The sequence below is a fragment of the Mercenaria mercenaria genome, chromosome 16 (genome assembly GCF_021730395.1).
Source record: "Mercenaria mercenaria strain notata chromosome 16, MADL_Memer_1, whole genome shotgun sequence".
Lineage (NCBI taxonomy): Eukaryota > Metazoa > Mollusca > Bivalvia > Venerida > Veneridae > Mercenaria > Mercenaria mercenaria.
Window position 1 is genome coordinate 70,030,523 of NC_069376.1, and position 9,724 is coordinate 70,040,246.

The window sequence follows — 9,724 nt, forward strand, 5'->3', positions numbered from 1 at the left end:
GGATAAGATCGGTCTGTTTACCTATGGAAAGATTTTTCGCTAGATTGTCTACTAACTCAATGAGCTGGGTTTCACAGGACCGTCTTTCACGAAACTCGTGCTGCATTTTATAGAGTATGTTATGTTTTGTGAAGTGTGTGGATAGGCTACATGCTATGACGTGCTCCAGGAGTTCACATAGAACACATGTTAATGATATGGGCCTATAGTTAGCTGGATCGTTAGTATCACCTTTCTTATACAGAGGGGCGACGTTTGCCTTCGTCCACTCAGAAGGGAGTTGACCAGAGTTTAGGGACTTTTGGAATAGCAGTGATACTATATCAAGGATCTCATGGCGGAGTTCCTTAAGCACAATGGGCTTAATCTTATCTGGGTTGGCAGCCTTATCCACTTTGAGGTTTTTGAGTAGTTTCAGGACACCATTTGGGACTATTTTTATGTTCGGCATCACTGGGTATTTTTGGGTTCCTTAAAGCATTTTTGGACAGCTGGGACAATGATAGTGGGGAGATGCCGGAGAAAACAGACTGGACTGATCTTTTAGTTGGGAAATACCTTGGCTGTCTTGTCCGGCATTTTTTATGATGATGTAGAACTTTTTGGTATTAAATTTAGTGGTGTCAGTGTCATCTGCTTGATGTATATCCAAAAGGTTTTCTATGTATGCCCCATATGCTTTCTTTATCTTAGATTGTATAAGGTGTTTGATGGTTTTGAATTTCCTAGTGTACTGATTTTGACCTTTGTGTTCTTTGACCCTTTGAAAGAGGATGTCTCTCTTTCTAATTAATCTTTTATGTCTTGGGTGACCCAGGGGAGAAGCTTTTTGGTGCCTAATTTCTTAATTGGAACATATTTGGAAATACCTTCTTGGATTAGTTGACTGAACTTGGTCCAGAGGTCTTCCACTGATAGAGCCTCTGCATTTTGGAGGATATTGACCTTAGACCTATTTATGAAGTTCTTAAAATCATTCCATTTGGCTTTTCTAAATAATGGGATTTCTCTGGGGGCCTGTCTGATTATTTTCGGTTTAAGTCGGGCTTGAGTGATGACAAGGTTATGATCAGAGATACCTGCTTGAACGGTAACGTTACTGACCCGTGTTGGGTTGGTTGTTAAGAACCAGTCCAAAACATTTTCATTTTGGGTGGGGGAATTAACCATTTGTGTGAGGCTGTGATCATCAAAGACTTCAAGTAGCTTATCATATGTTTGGGGACAGTTACAGTTGGACTTAAGAACAGGTATGTGATCAGAGTCCCAGGATAGTTTCGGGGTATTAAAGTCACCAAATATCCATTTGGTTCCTTTAAGGGGTCTGGTAAGTTCCTATTTCATTTTGGAATTTTAGACAAAATACGATTATGTTAAGGATGTAGGAACGATTTTTTTCTAACGTTAAGAATTTTTTTCACAATCTGTGAGCTTGAAAAACATTAGTTTCCAAGACAAACAAGATGAAAAAACACAGGTCACCGAACCCGTTTTAATTTTATAGGGTATTTTCTTCACCCACTGTTTAAGCATTTCTGAAATTTTGTAAAATTGAAAAAATGGTGGTACAATGTACTTTATAAACATATGATATCCCACTTAATAATATAGGGATTTCAGGTCTTACTGGTTAATATGAATGCAAGGAGATGTCAGTATTATTTAAGCATAAATGTCACTAACAGGTCTCTTTCATTTTTACATTTTGACATAATTACCCCACCCACTTTCTTTTCAATGGAAAAAACGTATTTAGATCTACAAAAAAAATCTGACGTTAAGATTTTCAAAATATTTTGCAGCTTTAATGACACACAAAAAATGCTTCAAAATGGAAAGAAAAAAGTTGGGGTCACCGTGCATCTAAGAGAGTTATTAAGAAAAAACTGTTAAAAACTGGTAAATTTTGATATTTTTTATTCTTTTAGTTTTAAATTTCTAGATAATATAAAGTGCTATCATGAAAACTTTTATTTTTTATAGCTTATTATTATATGTATCAGTCAGGAAAATATCAGAACCAAACCTGATCTACTTTAATAGACATTTGAAATTACTTACCCCTACCCCATTGCAAATCTTACGTCAATTTTAGGCAAATGCCAGCCAAAAAAAAGGGTGAAAAAATTTTTTTCGCAAAAAGGAGCATCTATTTGCTTAAATGATACATTATTATCCATATTTTAATTATTTGGCATTAATTTTGAGCAAGACTTTTGTTCGAAAGCAATATTCGAAGAAGCATTTTTCAAAATGGCGAATATCCTGAAAAAAAAACGCTCGTACATCCTTAAGATAGAACTGAAATCCATATTAGTGTCGTATCCGAGAGGTTTTTTTTAATATGCATTAAGAAGATAATTTTTTATCGCTCACTGACCTAATAAACTTTATCAAAACGCAAAACGTTAATTGAACGATTGTTCAAAACGTGGAATCTTGATATGACTTCAAACATATCTTTAAGTAGTAACCAGGGGATAGATATAGATGCAAAGCATCTGCGCAATCATATATATAACTGTTTATTATTTGGGAAGGGGAGAAAGATAGTGGTTAGCCAATAGTGTCAATTGTAAACACAGTCAAACTTGTGTTGTTGTTGAAGAAAAGATTATGTTGTATTAAGAGACCTGTTTTGATAAGAAACCAGATTTTGTCATTTTCTTCAGAGGTATCCAAATGCAAGTTGTACTGAATGTGCTTTTTAAGACCAAACATAACGTCTTTTAATTAATCCTGAAATGACCTCTTAACATAGTTACACATATAAAATCACTCCATAGTCTAATATCCTTCCCGGGCCTGTTACGTAATAAAACGTATAAGCGTCCGATGACCCTTTCACGCTTCTGTAGAATATCAGCATTTATTACACGAAAATCATTTTGAAAATATTTCTGAAATGTCTAGGTCTGCAGCTCTCAAATATGGAAATATATCACATCCGTGCCATATACTGACACTTTCAGAGAACATTAAAAAGGACCTTTCTGAGCGAATTGACGAAGTTCCAAAATTCTCCATATGCCCTTGCTCCGTTACATCCCCTGTTAGATTCGTTTTTATTCGTTCTTCTTCTTCTTCTTCTTCTTCTTCTTCTTCTTCTAGGCACCAAATCATCCGCGTAGAGAGCAGCTTTGACTCCTCTTGGAAGTTCAGCCACCAGATCGTTGATGAAGAGAAGAAAAAGAGTAGGTTATTCCTCCTTGGGGAACCCCATGTCTCTGCAGAAACTTCTGACTAGAGGTTCCATCAAGGTTCACTCTAGCCCTTCGGATGAAGAGATAGGACTTTATCCATCTGTACATGGTGCCTTCAACACCATTCCTCTGAAGTTTCACTAGAAGACCATCCACCCATACCTTGTCAAAAACTCTCTGAAGGTCTACCTATGTTACTAGAGTAATCCTTTTTACCTGAAAGCATTTTCGATTTCTTGTGCAAGGTATGTTGTTTTATCCTCTGTTGATCGGAATGACCGGAAGAAAGCCTGTTGGTGGGCCAGGATATTGTTAGCTTCCAAGTACCACTTCATGCGTTGGTTTATAATGCTTTCCGTGGTCTTCCCCACTGTGCTAGTGAGACTTATAGGGCGATAGTTGGCTATTTTCTTCTTGTCCTTTCCACGTTTTAGAACAGGTGCCATGATCGCCTTCCTCTGGACCTGTGGAAATTTTCCCTCCTTCCAGCTCGGGTTGAAGACATCGTGAAGGTTTTTTTTTGTAGCGAAACTTCCAATATGGGTCAGCATCTTCTAACTTCTCTTTGCCATCCTCTGTTGAATGTGATGTTGCTTACTTTCGCAGTTTTCAGCAAACTTATTTGCAGCCTGTTTTCCAGTCAGCAGAGAACCATATTCTTCTACAGATGTAGTGCCTCTTTCGCATCTGCCTTCATCATTCAATTGCCGTGTAAGTTTCCAGAGCTTTTTACTGTCTCTTTCTAAATTGAATGAGGCAGTTTTTTCTTTCCAGCTTTCTCTTCTGGCCTGGATCTTGGCTCTCAGAAACTTGGCCCTTGCCTTTTGGAGTTTTATGTTGTTGGTTTGGGACGGTTGTGTTTCAGCCTCTCGCCTGGCTTCTGACAACTCCTCCTTGTTCCAGTATGGTTTGTAATCTCTCCTGGAACCTCTAGGAATACATTTTTTGGCTGCCTAGAGTACGGCTGCATTGAAATCCTTTGTGACTTTGTTGATGTCCCTGCCTTCAGTGCGAATCTATCTGCAGGTTTCATCTGTAAGCTCTCTGTATCTTATCCAATCAGCTTTTTGTAGTTCCAACGAGGTAAGCTTGGTTTCTGTATTGTCCTATACTGCAAGGTGAGGTAAACAGGACAGTGAACACTACCGCCTAGTTGCTGGCCTACTTCTCTTGAAATATTCTTGTGGATGTCTTCAGTGCAGAAACCAAGATCAGGAGTAGAAGTGGTGTGCCCAAGTCTGGAATAGAAAGTGTCCTGGTCGTCGGGGTTGTTGATCAGCAACAAGTTGTGACATCTGGTCAGGACTCTACATCTTCTCCACGCCTGTCTATGTGGTCATATCCCCAGGTCTGTGAGTGGCTGTTGAAGTCGCCAATGACTAGAAAGTTTAAGTCCTGCACTGGGATCGTGTCAAGGGATAGAGGTTTGTCATTTGGGGAGTAGCGGTTGACAACATTTAACTCCACATCTCTTAGTTTTATGCATAACAGCTGATACTCGGAGTCATCCATGTGCACGGTGATCTGCGTTGCTGCTATGTTGTTTTCACCAGTATTAGGATTCCTCCCTTGCTCCTACCCAACCTGTCACAACGGAAGCACTGGTAGCCTCTAACCTTAAAGAATTTGTCCTCGCTAAGGTGAGTCTCTTGGATGCAGCAGACCTGAATGTCCTTATCAAACAAGATGTTCTCTAAGTCCATTTTCTTATTGAGGAGTCCTTCTGCATTCCAATGCATAACCTTGAAAGGTTGCATTGGCTTCTTTTTTGTTCCCGTGTGGCCAGTAGATTTCCTCCCTCGTCTCCTAGCTCTAAGGCGATGGGAGTAACCTCCAGTAGTATGAGATGGACTCTGTCGAATCTGAAGACGTGCTATTGATAGCCTCGTTCTGACGACCCTTCCACTAACCAGTCAGAGCCTTACTTACAACATTTTATATGTGAATGTAGAAGTTTGAAAAATCTATATTTAGCCTGGGTTTTTCATATTTACAATTCTTATGACGATCACATCGCGACTACGCCCTCGTGTTTTGAGAAAAATCATATGTCATGGTACGGACTTGGTCAAGTAAAATGTCAGACAGCCGGTTAGCTCAGTCAGCAGGGCACTTGCCCTGTAAGCGAGGGGTCCTAGGTTCAGACTAACTGCACATTTTCTTACTCTTTGACATTCGATGCTATTTTGATGGTTCAGCCAAATGCTTGTTGAAACAAGTCGTCTGATTGGTTCAAATAAAAATAGATTTGCGAAAATAAAAATAGCAATATCGGAAATCCAAAATATACAGAAGACGAATGTGGAAGGGTCATTCTCAGATTTTCGTTTAGAAGATCAAGTACTTTAGTCAGATTGTTGTTGGATTACATGTACGGTAAATGCTAACTGAAGACAATAATAAAATGGCACGTTTGATTAATAGAATAGAGCATGTTTTTACCGACTAAATAACGGTCGGCATTAAATATCCCGCATTCAGTATACGCACGCATTGAATATACATGTACACTATTAAACCTATATTAAACCTAACCTAACCTTAAGATAAAATATTGTACATGTTCTAGTATACATGCTAGTCCGTTCATTTTCATTTTTGAATGGCGAACATTCAATCCTATTTTAGCATTTTTGTTTCATGGACAAGTAAAATTTTGTTTTATTTCCCAGCAAGCAAGCTCATATGTGCCCTTTACGGACTGTATACGGGTAAGCCCATGTGGGCAGATTAATATTTGTCCCATATGGGACCCATACGTAATTCTTTGCCCACATCGGGCCCATATGAGGCCCTTGTCTATAGCCCTTGGAGCAAATACAATATGTTTGCCATGTGTTTATTTTCTGCTCGGTTCAGCAGTGTAAATTTTCATCAGTTATCATCCTTTTAATACGAATTTTGGTAATTGGTCAGTTTTGCACCCATATGGGACCCAGATGGGTACCGCATCGGAAGGAATCGCGACAAAGTAAAACACAGAACGATATCCACTTGATTGCGTTGCGTAGCGACCCACTCGAAACTGCGTTGCGTTAGGTTTTCGGACGATTTTTCTGATGCAAACCCGAATAATTCTATGAAAATACACATGATTTGTTTTTAAGAGGTAGCCCTTTAGATAAGAAGTCTTTTAATAGTTTCTTGTTCCCGATAAGCACTATATATGATAACTGACACAAATTTCCTTCCCCCGCCGGACTGTACAGAAGTGTTTGAATAAACGGCACAAATCTCAGCCAAATGGACAAATGTGCTAAGAAACGGAGACATTTGCGCTCCAGGTGCACCCATCGTTTTCATTCAATTCGTTATATAACCGGTAGAAATTCCTTTAAATCATACTTACAAGATCGGAAATTTATACAATCGGTCATATTTCACCATTTGTTCTGAGTAAAATTCACCGCTCAAACAACGTTGGAACCACTTGATCTGATAAGGCTATGACCAGTTGTGTGCTCGTTAAATTAAGTTTGGAGAATGATGTACATTTAATCTTTATCCGCCGTAAAAGCTAGAAACCTATTGTCACCTTGGATTGCAGGCATCATCTGAACCAAACAATAGCCTCCCAATGCCACTTTATTCCTTTCTGTGTTGTCGTTTTTGTATCAACCTGACATTATAGAGGATTTCTAATAAGATGCGAAAAACCGAAGTATGTTAAACTTGGAGTTTGTTGTTTTGTAATAAACAATAATGGATTTTGAGCTGTGCTAGGGCTAGAGCTTGTAATTTGAATTTTCTATGAAAGATAACAAAATTGGTTCTGTAAAAATATTCTGAATGGGACTTTGTTGATGAAATTTTTGATGGTCATTCCGAAGAAATACAAATTGACTTAGCATGGCCTTAGTAGTAGAAGAAATTAACGTTATTATATCACAGTGTTTTTCTGCTCAAATTGATAAAATTCCTTACAATTTCATCTGATCGTGTGGTACTTTTAACTTGATATGTGGTTTATGTTGTGCTTTCAACTATATGAGTCGCTGTTGACTCTATATATTTAACTTTGCATACTGTACTAAACGTTTATGCGGATTTAACTGCATGCTGGGTGCTTTTATCTACAGTGATTTTAACTTGATATTTTGTGCTTATAACTTTACAATATTTAAACTAAAAAATTGCTTTACTTTTAACTTTAATTCAATATATTTCTCTACGTGTGCGAAGTACTTACTATTGCATATGGATTACTTTTACGTTTCATCTGCAAATATGGAGATTTCAGTTTTATAGGTTTCGTGGGTGATACTTTTAACGGTGTATACGGATGTTGTAATTTTCACTGATTATTTTTCCCCATTATATGTAGTGTTTCAATCTTCATCATTTGATATAATGGAAACGGATCTGAACTGATCGTTTAAGTTTATACGAACTGGGTAAAATAGTGAAACTGGGATTGACAGGGAAAAAGTTATGGCATTGCGAATCTAAATATTGTCAAAAAAGGGAACCATGGCAACAATTAAATGAACCCTTTAAAAGCACGTTCTTTATTTTGGAATTTATGATATGTGAGATACATGTACGTGTACAAATATTATACAACTGACCAGCTTAGCTCAATAGTACGCTTGAGTTCGATCCACGGGCACGGCATATCGTTCTCCCTGGTGATTTGATAAAATACACCGTATCAGATGTCATTTCATCCTCTACCTCTGATTCATGTGGAGATGTTGATTGTTACGAACATGTTGGTACTGTTATACAATCCAGTACAACTGATTTGTTCAACTACATAATGAACATTTCATCACTGAAATACAAATAAGCCGTGCCATGAGAAAACCAACATAGTGGCTTTGCGTTCAGCATGGATCCAGACCAGACTGCGCATCCATGATGTTCACAAACAGTTTCTCTAATTGCAATAGGTTTTGAAAGCGAACAGCATGGATCCTGACTAGACTGCGCGGATGCGCAGGCTGGTCTGGATCCATGCTGGTCGCGAAGCCACTATGTTGGTTTTCCCATGGCACGGCTCAAATGTACTGTTGAAAAGCGGCGCTTAAGCCAAAATGTATTTGGGATTCATTCCGAGACGAATCGGAGATAAAAGTGAACTGATAGATAACTGAACAAAGTGCGGCTTTAAATCAAACGCTGTCGTCCTGCTATATTAAGATACACCACTAAATGAGCAGAGAAACCAGGCCGTCAAGTCGAACCACAACCTTCGAATATCAAGGGTTCAGACAGTCTGATGCTCAACTGACTGAGCTGGTCGGGCAATAGGCAACACATTAGAGCAATTGGCCAAGTGTTAGTATTAAAATGGCAGAGAGACGCTTAATCTACGCACTGCCATTTGTATGTGAAGGATGTCAACATTTGCCTGACGCTAGTGTTTAGTCTCAAACGGCATTAGGAGAGACTGACCTGGTCCTTTTGGTTTTACTTTATATTTTCCCAGATTGCTACTTTCATCCACATTGTGGATACATGCCGAACCTGAAATTCTATTAAATCAGGAAATCGTTTATATTCTGTCACATATTCTAGGCAGTTTCGACGATTCGGTATTTCGATAGATAGACTTAGGAGTTTTGCTTGAACACCACAAAAGACCAAAGTTTTCGTGTACCATGGAGGGATTTTTACCTTGCTGTCTTGCAATATTAAGCTAAAGAGACTCTTTTTAAATGAACACTGTTTCATATTTATACGGCTCTTGTAATTTATGCGTTTCGACGTGGAGTTAAGTTACTAGTCATTGAGAGATTAATTCAAATCTAAAATAGGACTCTTCTTTTCTAAAGCACTTTTACAGAAATGCGCTTTTCAATATGTAAGCGTAGTATGCAGAAAATAAATTACTGGTTATGGTTCATGTAAACACATGCAGCAATGGAACACTGTCACAAATCTTGAAGTATTTCTTATGTTGCACTATGATAGGGGCTACTGACTACGAAATCTGCTAAACTACCTTGCGTGACTCCTGTTCTTTTACATAGAATATCTAACAATGGGAAATAACTCCGGTAGGTTATTTACAAACCAACCGTATTCACCTCCCGTAGAATACATGTGTCTAAACAGTTAACACTTTTACATATTATACCGCTAATAGTGTTGTTTAATTTGTGCGGAATTAATATAACAATTCGAAATTGTAGAAAGATCTTTTTTTTTTCATTTCTTGACAAGCAAGAATTTAACAGCTACAACACCATGCGTATTTTCTTTTGTCAAACAGAAATCACTGGAATTTGCCAAACCTGTATTGTTTATGCCCGAAAGAATATAGGAGAGATTCCACCTACCGTGACATCCGCAGACAAACATGGAGGTTGATACAGAACAGTAATTGAGTCCATCATATACATGGGTCTAATTGATCATAACATGTATAACACAAACTGTGTAAGATCGTACCACGAACTAACTTCCTGTCAAGTTCGCATACCGGGTATTTTAGCGTTGCGCTCAAGCTTGAATGATGAAAAGCTCCTGACTGATTTGTTTGTTATGTTGGGTTTAACGTCGCACCGACTCATTTA

At 38.2% G+C, this 9,724-nt stretch overlaps 1 protein-coding gene across 1 annotated transcript in view; it reads left to right on the plus strand.

Annotated features, from left to right (window-relative positions):
• Nucleotides 1-2,260: 2,260 nt before the first annotated feature.
• The window catches only part of LOC123540187 (dolichyl-diphosphooligosaccharide--protein glycosyltransferase subunit STT3A-like), a 285,963-nt gene continuing 278,499 nt past the window's right edge, over nucleotides 2,261-9,724 (plus strand). Inside the window, exon 1 of the mRNA XM_045324998.2 lies at nucleotides 2,261-2,265. The gene's annotated coding sequence lies outside the window, so the exon portion shown is untranslated. The remainder of the gene's footprint in view (nucleotides 2,266-9,724) is intronic.